This window comes from Scleropages formosus, chromosome 21 (assembly GCF_900964775.1).
Source record: "Scleropages formosus chromosome 21, fSclFor1.1, whole genome shotgun sequence".
NCBI classification, from domain to species: Eukaryota; Metazoa; Chordata; class Actinopteri; order Osteoglossiformes; family Osteoglossidae; genus Scleropages; species Scleropages formosus.
This window is the reverse complement of record NC_041826.1, coordinates 3,127,623-3,144,143: the sequence shown is the minus strand read 5'-3', so window position 1 is coordinate 3,144,143 and position 16,521 is coordinate 3,127,623.

The following is a 16,521-nucleotide window of genomic DNA, read 5'->3' as shown; positions in this document are numbered from 1 at the left end:
CGCGGTGCAATTTCTCTCATTTCTGCGAATTGCACCAGAACCACAACCAAATGCAAGCTGCTCGTCCCACTAAAGAAGAAACACAGCGATTTAGAAACAGAAAACGAGTTCGCTCCCGCAGGCAGGTAGAGAGCCGGGCCACTTTCTGACTCACTACTGCCATCTACAGACTGGCTGTCTCCTTCTGCGGAGATGTATAGAACCCTTGCTGATGCGTCCATGGACGTGGAGCAGTGTGCCACTGCAGAGCACCGCCTGGAATATGGACAACAAACAGTTCTCAGTCTTTATTCTTGAATCCCACTGACTACTTAGTGTCAGCTTGGGGATTTTAAAGGGCAGGAGACATCAGCGCCTTAAAAGCCTGTCCTCAGCACTTAAAGGTAACCTTGTTGTACAGTGCTGCTTTAACTCTTTGTAAAGCATATCAGCCTCATCAGATTTTGATATTAAGTATATGTCCAACACTTTTTTCTCACTTTTCTCTAAAGCAATTTACAGGGTTAGGCCGACCACAGTTTTGTACCCATTTTTACAGCTGTGTAAATTTTACTGCATAAAATCAGGTTATGAGCTGTGATGAAGGGAACTACAGACCACTACTCAGCAGCAGCTCAAACCACTATGCCACCTGCTGCCCTACACGTGCAGTTAAGCCTATATGAAATCGAATGCTTCAGCCCCTGGCGGTGCTGCTTTTAGAGATGGAAGTCATACAGAGCCAGAGGAGGTGCTGTCACATTAAGAGACACTGTAGTGATGTCATGTTAAAGCATTTTGCTGAGGGATATGAAGCTGCAGTGGTTTAGTGGGAAGTAATGAGTTGTCGGGAGGGTGGTCAGGCCTGGGCAGCGAAGGGCTGATGCACCCTTCGCTTCCTGTCAGCGGCGGTCCCCCCAGTGCGCCCCCAGCAGAGCCCACGCATCAGAGATGTAATGAATCCTTTCAGCACCAGACCTCCCCTCGTGGCGGCCCCCTCCACAGGGCCAGGGGGTGACACCCACACTCTCTGCGCTAAGTGGGCCAACCGGGTGCGCAACGTGTGGGTCCGTCCCCGCGATGCTCACGGAGGTCTTGATCTTACAGCCTAATTAGGTGACCAGAGACCCTCTCAGGATGTGTATGATCGCAGCCTTGGCACGCGTGCACACACACATGCACACACACAGACAGACGCACATACAGGCATCACTTCAGATGGTGCAAGAATTCTTGCTTGCTGTTACCATGTGACTGGTCAAGGAGCAGGAGCCCCATGGGGGGCTTCAGACAGGTCCCTGAATTTCAATCACGCCTGACAAGGGGGTCATTGTCCCCACACGTGACACAAATGCTCCTCCTCCTCTCCTTCTGGGGGCCAAAGCATCCGCTAGGCACTGCCACATAGTGGGCACCGGTGAGTCAGCGGTCCCCAGAAGCCCCATCAACAATTCCTTAAGGCTCAGTGGAGAAAACGACAAACGGATCGCCTTCATTCCAAATGCAAAGGAGCCAGCTGTGTTACCCATCCGGACACTGCGACTCACACACTGGGCCGTCCGACCCGTCCATACACTATGCAATTTAATTAATTATAATTTTTTTTTTAAAATTTGCCCCTCCTTATCCTGACGTTGGCATGGAAACCGTTGAGACGTTTTTAACATGACCACTTTAGCCGCAGTCATCAAGTGACAGACCTTCGCCATAGCCATTCCTTTTCAGCTGTGTGGCGGTCAGCCAGTGCCACCGCACACAGGGCTCCGTGGCACTGGTAAGGCGCGTTGGATGCAGTGTAAATAGGTAATTATCCAAGTGGTGTGGGCTGGGGGAGGCAGTGGGCTCAGACTAAACCCACCACCCCCCTGGAGAATATTAATTCCGGCTGCAGTCGGAGTGCAAAGCCTTCGCAGGCGCCTGTCTTACGAAAAAACAGTTTAACATGCGGGGAGTCTCTTCTCCTCCAGCTCCCAGTGAGCCATCTTTGTTTGACTTTTTTTTGGACAAGATGGGCATTAAAAAGTCATTATATAGACGCCGTTATTAATTGACTTTCTCTATGAACAGGGAGGAAAAAAGGCGTCTGGCATGCCTTGCCTGTTCAGTATGAATTGTTCCTTTCACTCCCACTGGATAAATGGGGCTTGGGCTGCACCTGGGTTTGCGGTACCTGGCTGCCCCCTTTAGGGCATTGTGGGTCACTGCATTCAGTGCCCTTCTCACCACCTGCAGCTTCAAGCAAGACACAAACAGCTTTCTCTCACCCTTCATAATAACCAGAAATCAAATCCATATGACGGGTAACATCACCATCCTACTTCCTGCAGCACACAGCAACAACCAATATATCCGTCCCGCCGACAGCTTCAGAAGTAATGTGTTTGCATGAAGAAAATTACTGCAATTACAGCCAAAACATATGGAAAAAACTTTCATTCCAGAAGTTATGTATATTGGATTTCTGTTCAGTTTTCTGAACTCTTGTTTGAATTACTGGTTCAAACCTCCTTAAAAATATGCATCGATTGCGCTTTATGTTTCGTGAATATGTATTGTGGAATAAGTTTTGGTGCCAAGGTTCAGCCGACGTAATAACTTGGTTTGGGTCTGAAAGTTGAGACTAAAAATGAAATACATTGGAGGAGACAGAGAGATACAGGGACAGACTGTACTGGTGGTAGAACTGCTATGAGGAAAAAGGGGAGGGTGGTCAAGCACGGGAGGCCAGTAAAGCTGTGTGCTTCAAATGGGCTGCGTGCAAGTCGAAGCCACCTTCTTTGACCCTGGTGACAGAAAAAAACTCCTGGAGAGAAATGGCTATATAAATATATATGTGTATGTATGTATGTATGTATGTATATATCTGCATATATATATATAAACAAATAAATAAATAAATACATTTTAAAAACCTACTCCTGCACACACAAGTGACGGTTGCTTCAGACAACACGGAGGTTGGAAGCCGTCGAGCCCCAGGGTGATCCCCCCCCCCCCCCGTGTCCCATCCCCCACCTGCAAAATTCCAGTTGATGATATTAAAAAAAGGGCCACATTTTAAAGCAGACAGCAAAATGTGGAACACCACCCAGAGGGTTTGCAGCTGGGTGGAAGCGCATCATTAGAGGAAAACCGGGCGTTTTTCAAAGAAGCGCAAATATCGATTCTCAACACCCGCGTCATAGGAGCGAGGCTGTCCATCAACCGTCCCCCTAACCCCCACTCCCCTGCCACCGAACCCCCGCCCCTTTAGCTGCTCTTCGGCCCACCCTCTCAAGGATATGACTGTTTCTCTGCTTGTAAAAGATGAATTGTACTTATCGGCTCTGGCATTTTGTGGCCACGGCTTGTCAGCTCTTATGTTGGCCGATTATGATGGATGGAATGAAGAGGAATGAACTTGCTGGTTTGTTTTGTTTTGGCTCTCACGCCCCGGCCAAGCCGCAACTCCAAGGTTGTTACCTGAAACCGGACGCACGTTGAATTATATATAGATGCTCGGCTGCTAAAGAGTTCTGTCAGCTGTAAGGATTATTCGAGGTATGAGGGCAATGAGCTGTTTGACACACCCCACAGTGTGTTTCCCTGCATTAGCAGCAGCCTTGACCAAAGAGCACAGCTGCCTTTCCCTTCTTCTGCGTATCTCCTCCCGCTGGCCAAATGCTTAGACATGGACTGCTGCGGGAGAGGACTTCATCGGAGTTGATTCTGTAGTCAATCCTCACATGAGCAGACTACTGGGGACCCAACCATGTCATTGACCACTCATTATTCCAGTGTCTCATAAACACCCTTTCTTTCTTTCTTTCTTTCTTTCTTTCTTTCTTTTTTTCTTTCTTTTTTTCTTTCTTTCTTTCAAAATATTGACTTGATAACTAGCTTAATCTGTTTTATTGTAACAATAAAAAAACCTAGAAAATATTTTATTGCTGTATTTTGTTGTATATTTTTTGTATACTTATTTTCTGATTCTGCACTTCCAAAAAAGTGATATAATTGCTTAAGTTATATGCTTGAAAAGTACTCTATTTTAATTTTTTTGTTTATTTATTTATTTATTTTTTTATTTATTTATTTGGCAGGAGTGTGATTTTGTCAATTGTTTTGTTCTCCAACCACGTAAAATGTTTTCTCCCAGTTGGCATTTGATTTTCATAACAACTCTAATGTTTTGTGAACCATTCTGGACCACCTTCTGGAAATTATTAGAAAGTGCTAAATGATCATACTTGTGAAGCACTGTAAAGGTGTGATCCTCAGCCCTTGCTCTATAACAAATAAAAATACGCAAAACCTGATACCATCACCTAGACAGACTATTCTCACAGTGATGTCAAGAAACATTATAATACTGGACGGGTGCAGCTTGTGTAGAAGCATCAGCGCAAGTCCTGTGTCCTGCAGTTTGTGTGGGCCTCTAACAGAAAGCCCTGGGCACCAGAACCCTGGCTTGTCGTCCTTTTGGAGTCCCGTCGCTCCCATGTTTCGTACCTGGGCAAATATGCAAATGCAGTAGGGTGGTGCTCAAGATGAGGTGTATGGAGAAGTGGAACAGTCGGGACTGCTTGTCTCACTGACAGCTCCCGGGGTGCATGCTCTGGCGGAAAGTGCCAGAACACACCCCGCAGTGCTGCTGAGAGTGCTCAGCTTTGCCTTTGAATCCCTTTGGAGGCTTTTTCAAAATGAAACACTTGAGATCTCCAGAGGGTGAGCCATCCCTCCAATGGCCTGTGAGGGCATTGAATTTTATGAGTAAAACTCTGTGGCTTTTATCCCCACGCAAAGATCATTTGAATCAGCAGCACTGCCTTGTGGTCACTTTCAAATGAATTTATTATTAGTATTTTGAGGCTTTTGCTCACGCGAAGTGACAAGAAAGAAATATTTGCCTGCACCGGTCATCGGAGATTCCATTAATTATATTTGACCCTTTCGGGCTGTAGGAGCGCTTCGTTTCCCCTCAGAGCCAGAGCAGTGCTGCCCTGCAATGGATGATAAAGTACGGTTCTAATAGAAATTTTCAAACGCATTTTGTGTCCTCCGCGGAACAACCTGTGCACAGGTTTCGTAATTAATTCTGTAACATGCAGCCAAATAAGGAAAGAGTTTCTGTGCACAGAATACACAGAGGTAATTATTAGCAACCGTTCCCACCACAAAACATTATTCGTGGGTCCAGAACAACTCAAAGGGTTCCAGCGGTTTCGCACTTTGTCCGAACTGGAGGGTAAACCCTGTGAAGGGGTAAAAGAAGCTCGCGGGACAGCCATGAGAAAGCGGGGGGCGGAAGCACCTGGCCATCACATGCTGGTTGCTGCTGTTAAAGGTGGGGGTCTCCGCTTCAGCCGCAGCGAATGTGAAAAACAGCATTACTCAGCACGGGTGCAAGCTCAGAGACACTGGGCTTCCTGGACTGTAACCTGCTTAACAAGAATAATGATTTCAAGGGCATGATCACATGAGGTCCTGGACAGACTCTGGAAGTCTGACTAATACAGACTGTCAAGAGATACATTGTTTGTTTGTTTTTGTGTGTTTGTGTGTGTGTGTGTGTGTGTGTGTGTGTGTGTGTGTGTGTGTGTGTGTGTGTGTGTGTGTGTGTGTGTGTGTGTGTGTCTAGGGGTTGATTTGGAATTAGGTTCTAACAAATTGCCATGTAGATTTGAGAAACACATTTAAGATTCAAATCCACTGCCAGCTTTTTTAAGAAGGCTCATATTTGCATCCAGTGGACAGGAAAAAGGCGGTCAAAATTTAATGGCTTAATGTTAAATAAACATGCACCCGTCGTGTTTATTTCAAACGGATGCAGGCTTTATTGGGACAAACGGAATAGTGGAGTGATAGCAGACAGTACCTGGGGGTTAGATTGCACGACACTGCGTAAAGACACAATATGGTCTAATAGACTAACAAGATAATGTAAATTAGAGCCAAATATATGTGTGCTTTCAGATCCAGGAGCTGCATCGAATATTTATTTAACGTTGTCTTTTTTTATTTACTTTTCAAATTCACTGAAGATGGAAAAAGCTACCACATACATAGAAAATGTGTTTATAGGCGTTTCAACCTTCAAACAAATTAAATTGGCTGTGACTGTTCAACACTGAGATGCTGTGTAGGTCAAGCACTTACAATATCTGTTCTCCGTACACAGAGGCGCACGCTTTTCCTGTGCGATCAACACTGAAAATGTGTGAAATCCCATTTACGGCCGTGGGTCACGGGTGGGAATGTACGGTGCGGTCCTGAGGCTGAGTGTGAGGCGTCTAATGACCGCGGGGTCAGAGGATGCAGCAAACAGAGTGCTGACACAACAGCGATGTGGTCCCGGTGTGGAGGGTGTGAGACTAGAGCTGGATCACATCACAACATAAGTGTAAGGGTGGCACTTGGTAACAGAGAGGCTGTGAAGGGAGCATGGGGTTGTGAACATGGAGCTGGGGGTCAAACACGGTGCCCTGCTCAGATTTTGCAGTAACGTTGCAGTAAAAGTCATTTGTGCCTTGCATAATCAATAGACAAGGTTATCTGCCTTCTACGGCGAAAGGAGTAAAACCCAACGAATGAGATGAACGATTCTGTTGCCAAGGTAACAAGCGTGCTACTGGGATTCGAGAGGGGTGGAGGGGGCGGAATGCAGGTGGGCGAGCCATCGGGAAACTGTTAGAAATTAAGCAAGCGTGAACAAGGGTAAGTTTGTAAACAGCTTGCCTCGTTGCCTCCTAATGTTGCGCCTCCGTCCTGCTACGGTTGCCCGTCTGCGATGGACAGGGGCCAAGGAAAGAGCCCTACTGCTGCCTGATGCTTTGCCACACACATCACTTTCTCATACAGGTGTATTGCCTAATGGGACACACACACACCAGAGGCCTTGTTCTAAACCAAGGGCCTATAATTTGCAAATTGGATAATTAATGCCTTCCTTTACTCCAACATGGTGGCCGTGGGCACCTGGTAGCCCACTTGCAGTCCATGAGTCACCCGCCAAGCACGTTCTAAATAAGCTCAATTTAAGAGGGGTGTGGTGGCATAAGGGGGCGTGGTGGCGCAGTGGGTTGGACCAGGTCCTGCTCTCCAGTGGGTCTGGGGTTCGAGTCCCGCTTGGGGTGCCTTGCGACGGACTGGCGTCCCGTCCTGGGTGTGTCCCTCCCCCTCCGGCCTTATGCCCTGTGTTGCCGGGAAGACTCCGGTTCCCCGCAACCCCGTATGGGACACGCGGTTCAGAAAATGTGTGTGTGTGTGTGTGTGTGTGTGTGTGTGTGTGCCTTCCTTTACATCATCACTGTGACAGTCCCTTGAAGGAGTTAAAATTATGTTTGTCTGAGATCATTTGTTGTATGATCCTGACAAATGACACTTAACTGCAGTTCCTTCTGACTTGTGTGGGTTTTACGCAAAAGAACCTATGCGCTGAAACAGTTAGAACACAGCCTTAAAACTGAATCAGTGACAACACCTGCAGACGCGTCTCTTCAAACTCTGAAGGAGAAGCTTCCAGTACATTGAGACGAAAAGCAAGACTTTACCACCACGTTCCTCATTATCTGAACTCTTAAAATAACTCATTTTTTGTTAAATATTTGCAGGGTTATCAAAAAAAAGCACACTCAGCACTATTGTGTTATAGTCTAATTATTGTATTAGAATCATTGTCAAAGTTTGTGTGAAAGTGTCCCCGCACAGCGACACATATTTACAACAGAAAAATTGTTATTGCTTTTAAATCTATGGGTCTCATGGCATCAGATTCATACAGTTGGTCCTCGACTTATGACAGGGCTCCACTACAACTGTCACAACCATGCACGCACCTCAACCAGCAGCACCTGACTCCAATTAGGCACCTGTCAGCAATCGTTGCATTCATCCATAAAAACCATCCCCAGCTCCTTCACTCTTGTGGAATCGCTTAGAGACTACTGGCTCTCCTGTGGCCATGGTCCTTTTTCCAGCACCTTACCTGGCCTCCTACATGTACTTAGCCCCTTGTTCCCTTGCCTGCCTCCTTGTCCCTTTCCCTTTCCCTGTTCCCCATGGCATCGAACCTTGCTTTGCGTCATCGACGACATCTTCGGATTCCTCCGTTGGACCCCGTTTGCCTCTCAGATTGAACCACGCTTCTCCCCAGCTGAGAGTATTGCCTTGCCCTGAATATCTTTATAAGCAACGATCCAGCAATTGGGTCCACACCTAGGTCTCCAGCCGGCTCTGTGCGACAGAAGATTCCACCTTTAAAATGGACCCAGCGGTGATCGAGAGAATGACTAATTTCATTCCCCAGACGGAGTTCTCCCCAGTAGTCCCGACGACATACCCCTGGCTGGCTACACCCCTACGTTACGACAGTGATCTGGAAAGATGTTAGGGGTTTCTCCTGCAATGTGAGCTAGTCGTCGCCAGCCTGCCCCACGTGTATCACACTGAGGACAGCAAGATAACCTACCTGGTGTCCCTGCTGATGGGCCACAGCCGTCTGGAAGAAACGCACTCCCACTACATATGAGCACTTTAAGAAACAGTTTGAGGCTGTTTTTGATAGTCCGCTTGCTGGAAGGGTGGCCAATGATTGTCTGATGAAGATCCAGCAGAGCCACTGATCAGTTGTGAAATATGCCCAGAAGTTTCCCATGCTTGTGGCTGAGAGTGAATGGAACTCCATGGCCCTCCTGGCCAGTTTCCACACTGGGTTTAACCCTCAGATCCGAGCTGATCTTGCCTACCGGGGAAAGGACTGGACCTTGGACCAGTGTGTGAAAAACGCAGTGTTGATTGACACCCTGACTTGAGATCAAGCGCATCTGCCCAAGCAAACTCCAGCGGTGTCTGACTCATCTGCCAGTTCCCGGGATTTCCTGCACATGGGGCACGGACACTTGACCCCTGATGAGATGACGCACCGGTGTCAGGAGGGGCTGTGTATGTACTGTGATTAGGAATCAGCGATATTCTGGTAACATTTTATGCAGCTTTGAGTGATGAATGTTGGTGCATATGGTGAAGGAAAACAACTAACTGTACTTAAGAGTCACATATCTGCAGCTATGTCTCTTTCTCCTAAGGTGATGCACAAATTGTATTTTTCTATGACATATACGTTGCTTTGGTGAAAAGCATCTGCTAAATGAATAAATGTAAATGTACTGAGGCAGCCCTGAACCCAAGCCACCCGTCCTGGTCGGCCGGCTCCCAAATTCCTTATACCATGGACAACAGGTGAATAACCTCCCCAACCCCGCTAGTCAGCTTTCGTGCTAGTGAGTTTGTCTTGAGGGGCAAACCGGTTGTCCACTCAAGCCTTTGTAGAACTCAGGGACTGCTAGTTGCTTTATGAAAATTGCCATTGCTGAGGCTCAAGGCATTCCTGTCCGAAGGTGTGACGTTACGGATCAGTATGATGGATGGGCAACCGTTGGGGGTCAAGGGAAGTAACCACACAGACCGAGCCACTTCGTTTGCACGTCAGGATTTGTCACCAGGAAGATATCTCTTTTTTCTTATAAAATTGTCAGATAACCCTGTGATTTTGGGTTACACCTCGCTGGCCCAACATGACACCGCTTTTTCAGGGAGCACCCGGGAGCTGGTGGCCTGGGAACCGCAGTGTCCTGAGACCTGTTCGTCCCTTCCATGCAGAGCAACTTCCATAGAGAGCCCAGACATGGTCAAGCCTCCTGAGGTACCAGGGGAATATCATGACCTCACAGGGGTCTTTAGCAAAAGCCAGGCTTCCACCCTGCCCCCCTACCAGCAGTGGGATTGTGCGACAGATCTCCTGCAGGGGACCTCCCCACCTCAGGGCAAGGTTTATCCGTTACTGCTTCCAGAGCAGAAAGTCATGGAAGAATATGTCACAGAGGCCTTAGTCTTTGGTATTATCTGCCCCTCAACCTCACCAGCCTTGGTTGGGTTCTTCTTTATTGGAAAAAAGGATTGAGGACTGTGTCCCTGTATTGATCATCGGGGTCTCAGTGAGATCACTGTTAAATATCCACATTCCTTGCTCCTCATCACAGCAGCAGTGGAGCAGGTCCATAGTGCACGGATATTTACCAAACTGAACCTGCAAAGCACGTACAATCTCATTCAAATAAGGGAGGGAGATGAGTGGAAAACAGCATTTAGCACTTCCCTGGGTCATTATGAATACACAGTCATGCCTTTCGGTTTTCGAAACTCGCCCTCGGCTTTGTAAGCCTTCGTCAATCATGTATTGGGGGATTTGGTGAACAAATGTGTGCTGGTCAACGTAGATGACATTTTAACCTACTCCAATACCTGGGAACAGCACGTACAGCAGGTTCGGCTGGTGCTGCAGCGGTCGTCGGCCAATAACCTGTTTGTAAAAGGGAAGAAATGTCTTTTCCACCAGACATGGGTATCTTTCCTTAGGTTCATCCTGAGCCCTAATGAGGTTGCCATGGACCCTAAGAAGCTTCAGGCTGTCTTAGATTGGTCGCGGCCAACCATGATAAAGGCTCCGCAGTGCTTCCTGGGGTTTGTCAATTTCTATTGGTGGTTTATCCAGGGTTTTAGTTCCATGGCTGCCCCCCTCATGTCCCTGTTACGGGGTAAAGGAACCCAGCTAGTCTCCTCCCCTGAGGCCATAGAAGCCTTCTGGATCCTGAAAAAATGCTTCACCACCACCCCAATCTTGTGACATCCTGACCCCACTCTTCTGTTTCTCGTGGAAGTTGACGCTTCATTGGTCGGAGTCAGGGCAGTGCTGTCCCAAAGACAAAGGAGCCCTCCAAAACTCTTCCCCGTGCTTATTTTTCACCTAAGCTGTTGCCTGCTGAGCATAACTATGATATAGGCAACCGGGAACTCCTAGCATTCACACTAGCCCTGGGGGAATGGCAGAATTGGCTAGAGGGGGTCACTCACTCATTCCGAGTGGTGAACAACTACTGGAACACCCAGGTCTCTGGTTTGCTCTGCACGACAACAACAAATTCATTGTTAGTCGATTTCCTTGTAAGTTGCAAACCCACTTACACTCTATTATAAAAACAGTAAGGACATAAGAACAGTTATATAATCAGTTGTACAACAGGACTTTCTTGCATTTTTTCACTAAGTTCACACATTATTCCTGATAAAATAATGCAATATAAAATACTAATATTAATGGACTATCATGATTATATTTTCATGCTCATTCTCTTTGTTTTAGTAACCACTGGTTCTGGTAAGGGTTAAATTAGTCTGGACCCTGTCCTACAACCACTGTCCACAAGGCAAGGGGGGGACAGTAATACCCTGGACAGGACACCAGCCCATCCCAAAGACACAACATACACACTCAGGGCAATTTAGAGTGTCCAATTTACCTAGACTGCAGGAGGAAACCAGAGCAACTGGAAGAAACCCACAGATACAAGGGGAGAACATTTAAACTCCATATACACATTTTTACATTCATTTCAAAGTCTTCTATTATTGCTTTTTCTTTTGCGCACTACCAGAATATTCACATTTACATTTACATCTTTTAGTTACTGTAAACAAAAACTAACTTGAAAGAAATCACAAACTAAATGTTCTGTGGAAAAGTTGCAATTACTGACAGACACAAGAAAAATGGTGATTTGGAAATAATATTATAATATTTATAATATAAGGGGGAGACGCGGTGGCGCAGTGGGTTGGACCAGGTCTTGCTCTCTGGTAGGTCTGGGGTTCGAGTCCCACTTGGGGTGCCTTGCGACGGACTGGCGTCCCTGTCCTGCATGTGTCCCTTATGCCCTGAGTCGCCCGGTTAGGCTCCGGTTCCCTGCGACCCCGTATGGGATAAGCAGTTTAGAAAATGTGTGTGTGTGTGTGTGTATTTATAATGTAATATAATAATATTTATATATATTATACATAGGGGGTGCGGTGGCGCAGTGGGTTGGACCGCAGTCCTACTCTCCGGTGGGTCTGGGGTTCGAGTCCCGCTTGGGGTGCCTTGTGACGGACTGGCGTCCCGTCCTGGGTGCGTCCCCTTCCCCCTCCGGCCTTACGCCCTGTGTTGCCGGGTAGGCTCCGGTTCCCCGTGACCCTGTACGGGACGAGCAGTTCTGAAAATGTGTGTGTGTGTGTGTGCGTGTGTATATTATACATTCATATAATGTTTGTCAGTATGGACCATTGTAAGATACATGTTGTAAGTTGATGACGTTAAAATCCAAATACGCTGCTGTTTGGTCGATATGGCTCAACCACAGACGGAATCCAATCCTCTCAATCCCTGCAGAGGGTGTGCTCAAGAGGGTTCGCTCACTGAGATAATAACAAGTCCACAATTAAGGTGACCAACCTAACTGTAGCTTCACTCCCAAGAAGTGATCTGCTCATTTAAACAGGATCAGCAGGTGGCGTAGTGGTTAGTGCTGCTATCTTGCACTGAAAGGACCCAGGTTCAAATTCTGCCTCCCACTGTAGTACTTGTGATCAAGGTACTTAGCCTGAATTAGTACAGTAAAAATTACCCAGCTGTATAAATGGGTAGATCATTGGGAGCTGCTTCAGAGAGAAATACCATGTAAATAAATAAATGTAAATGCATTCACAGCAACCTCATTTCTAACCTGTAAAATTTACTAGATGTCTTATGATAGCTACGTAAACCTAATTCGGTTGGAAAGCCATATTCATAATAAATAAAGCTTTGAATTCAGTAGAATAAGTAATATTTCATGTGGTCTGTATATTAGTCATGCGTTCCAAATGTCAACACCATATGAAGAGTTCTTGTAAGTATGAAACACTCATGAAAATGTGGTAAGCATTCTTACAGCCAGAGGTACATGGAAGGATAACATTGTAGTTCATGCAGCAGAGCAGCAATGTTCATTATAGATCTTGAGCCCGCCAGCCTGAGAACATCTCACAAGTGCAGAATGTGCTTTACGGCTGAGGAGCTACCAACTGAAGACAATCAATGTCATTTCTTAATTCCATGCCCAGTAGATAGATAGATAAATAGATAAATAAATAGAATCTACAAAAAAAGAAAAAAAGAAATCTGGTTGCCTGGTAACAGATGATTATTTCCTTCTTTTGAGGTAGTGAGACCCAGAAAAAAGAGTGATGATGGTTGCGGTTGTTGGACGTGACACTGAGAAGTGCAGGATTGAGTGTGAGTGTGCTCTTAGCATGGCGGGGAGCTCTCAGCCCTGCCTGCAGTAATAGCATGCATTCAGGGTGTAAATTTTGTGTGTGTGTGTGTGTGTGTGTGTGTGTTTCTCTGCATCAATGGTGTACTTTCATGCTTACAAGGGATCCAGGAGTGGACTCTGTGATCCCAGTTTTTGATTTCCCCAAAATAATTCGAACCCAGTCACAGCAGTCTCATGCATTTTACAATAAGGATGCTTTGCCTTTAATTGATGATTAATGTGATGGTGAGCGGCCAGAGTAAAGACTGCTGGATAGAAGTGCAGCCACACAAAGTAAGCATGTGTTTACATTAATTATTGCTCAGTAAGATATATTAAATATTAACTTTAGCATAGCTCAGTTTATGCAAGTTGAAGAATCAGAAAACGTGAAGTGCCAGCTGTGTGTAATTAGATAATTATTAAATTATTTGTGCACGAGCAACTACCAGTAACAGGTGGGGGGGTGGGGTCAGCTCAATTAACACTGCCTGTTATATTATTTTGAAAATGGATTTGAAGTGAACAGAGGGGTAAGGCCTGCTGAACAGGGAAAACTGGTTATAAAAAAGGAAAGTTATTGGAGAGCTGATAAATGTTAAACAACTGTTATGTGAATTTAGTCAGAACTGCATAAGCTATCATACATCATATATAAAACAATGCAAACCAGCATTACTCAGAATAAATATATGAATATATACACACATTTATAAATAAAAATTAAAAAAAATTAAAAATAAATTCATGACATTAATAAATTACAATGATTTACACACCTGAATCTACTTACCTGCTTGGTTTAACCAGAGCAGTTTGGCTTTATATCGTTTCCACCTGCACTATTTCTACTACATGCATGATTTCCTTTCAAGCTACAAATGGAATTGGTTATTACAAACCTATTATATCACATGAGAAAGACTGCTTCTCATTAAATAACCATTTCGTGATAAAACTACATATATATATATATATATATATATATATGTATGTATATACACATATATATGCATTCATGAGCCCAGAGATAGAAGTATTTAATATCAACATTAAAAAGTTTCCAATCCACCTTTATCTGAAGAAGCAATGTGAACACACTTTTGTAGAAATGCTTGGAAATGCCTTTTATTGTCCTTCACACACAGCTACTGTAACTATTTGACAGTCTTGCACTTGCCTGTATTTCATTTATTTTATTCAGAAAGATGAATAAAATGTCAAACATCCCTCACAGCTTTTCATTGCTGTTCAGCTTCACTACTTGACTTCCCCAGATCTGAATTTCTTCCTGCCAGCATTCTTATGACACGGCCATGGTAACCTTCTCCATTATCATTGCCGCTACTTGAGCCACCAAGTGCAATTTCATTTTCAAACAACGAAGACGTTGGCAAAATCAGGGAAAGAAACACTGAGCGCAGTATTTCCAGTCACGTCCCCAAATTAGGTTCTGTAACAGCCTGTGGCTCATGTGTATTCTACAAGTGTTCTGAGTGTAGGCCTATGCACTAAAGAAAGTGTCGCTTAATAAGAGGATTTCAGCAAAGCCAGTGGACTGGTGGACTGTACTGCTTGTCTCATGAGACAATCTCTTTCTCAGCACACCATTATAAAAGTACAGTATTAAAAATCTGAATGTCTCTACTGATTTGGTTGCATCATAATACCTATTCTGAGACACCCAGAATACCTACAGAATATAGGAACCTCAGTAATTAATAAGCACAAAGGCAGCTTTTCTGTGACATTCCTGAGCAGGTAGGATGGAACTGAAATATATTTTGCTTTACCAGGGAAATGTATGGGCAGCAGGGTGGTGTAGCAGGTAGCACCTGGGCACCTGGGCTGTATGGCATAGGTCTGAATCCAGCTCAGTCTATGTGAAGTTTCCATGTTCTCCCTATGTCCATGTGGTTTTCCTCTGGGCGCTCCAGTTTTCTCCCATTGTCCAAAGACATGCAGCTGAGATTAATTGGCCACTCTAATTTTCCTATTTTATGTGTGTGCATGTGTGTGGCTACCTCTTCATAGTGTACTATGTGACCAGTGATAGCAGGATAGGCTCCAGACCCCTGCAACCCTGACCAGGACAAGTGGTTAACATGAAGGAATGCACATGAACAACAATGCTGAAACCTTGTTTTTGCATTGAGTTGTGAAATTAATTTTCGGATCAGTACTGGCAAGGATAGGCACACACGCACACGCACACGCACACGCACACGCACACGCACCTTCTGAACCGCTCGTCCCATACGGGGTCGCGGGAAACCGGAGCCTAACCTGGCAACACAGGGCGTAAGGCCGGAGGGGGAGGGGACACACCCAGGACGGGACGCCAGTCCGTCGCAAGGCACCCCAAGCAGGACTCGAACCCCAGACCCACTAGAGAGCAGGACCCGGTCCAACCCACTGCGCCACCGCACCCCTCAGGATAGGCATAATTAATCTATATATAAATGTTTTCAATTAATGTATGAATTCCTTTCTGTAGTATTCTTTAATACACATACAGACACACACGACCACGGAGTGTCATACTGTAGGTGTGTGAGGTAACTGTCTACTATTCAGATCACATGCACAATGTATGTGCGTGTGAATGAGTGTGTGGTTTATCTGATGGACTGGTATACTGCCCAGGGTGTACCCTAACCAACATAGAATCTGTGCTTCCGGGATAGGCTCCAGACCTCTACAACCCTGATAGAGGATGAGCAGTGTTCTAGAGTGAATGAATGTGTGAGTGAATATGTGGAAAAAAACATGTGGAAATTGGACATTTGAGTAATCTAAGTGTGTTTAACTTTATAAATACCAAAGAGCATCAAGTTCAAAAATCTAACAGGTATTTTGATCCTAGACAGCAACACTGGTTTACAACAACCAAATATAGATAGATAGATAGATAGATAGATAGATAGATAGATAGATCCTGTCCCTTGTTATCAGTTCAGTGTACTCAATAAACATTACAATAACAAAGTAATAATGGGACAGACATTCAAGCGAATATTTAAGGAAATCACAGCATAAAATATATTTTAACTATGTACAGAGACTTTCTTGGTGCAAAACAATACGGGAGAACAAAGCCTTGTGTCAGTCAATCTAAACCATGGATTAATGTTCTTATAATATGAAAACAAACATAAGTTTTGTGCATTTTATTATTATTATTATTATTATTATTATTATTATTGCCTGACACATTTCTCCAACACAGATTATGGTGTTAAAATACTTACATTATTTCACGATTTATACAGCTGATTAATTTTTATTGGAGCAATTCAGTGTGAGTACCTTAAACAAAGGTTTTACAATGCAATCTAAACCTATTTCCTTTGAGTCATTATGGAAATAAACTATAAATATTTAATTATTACCTCCA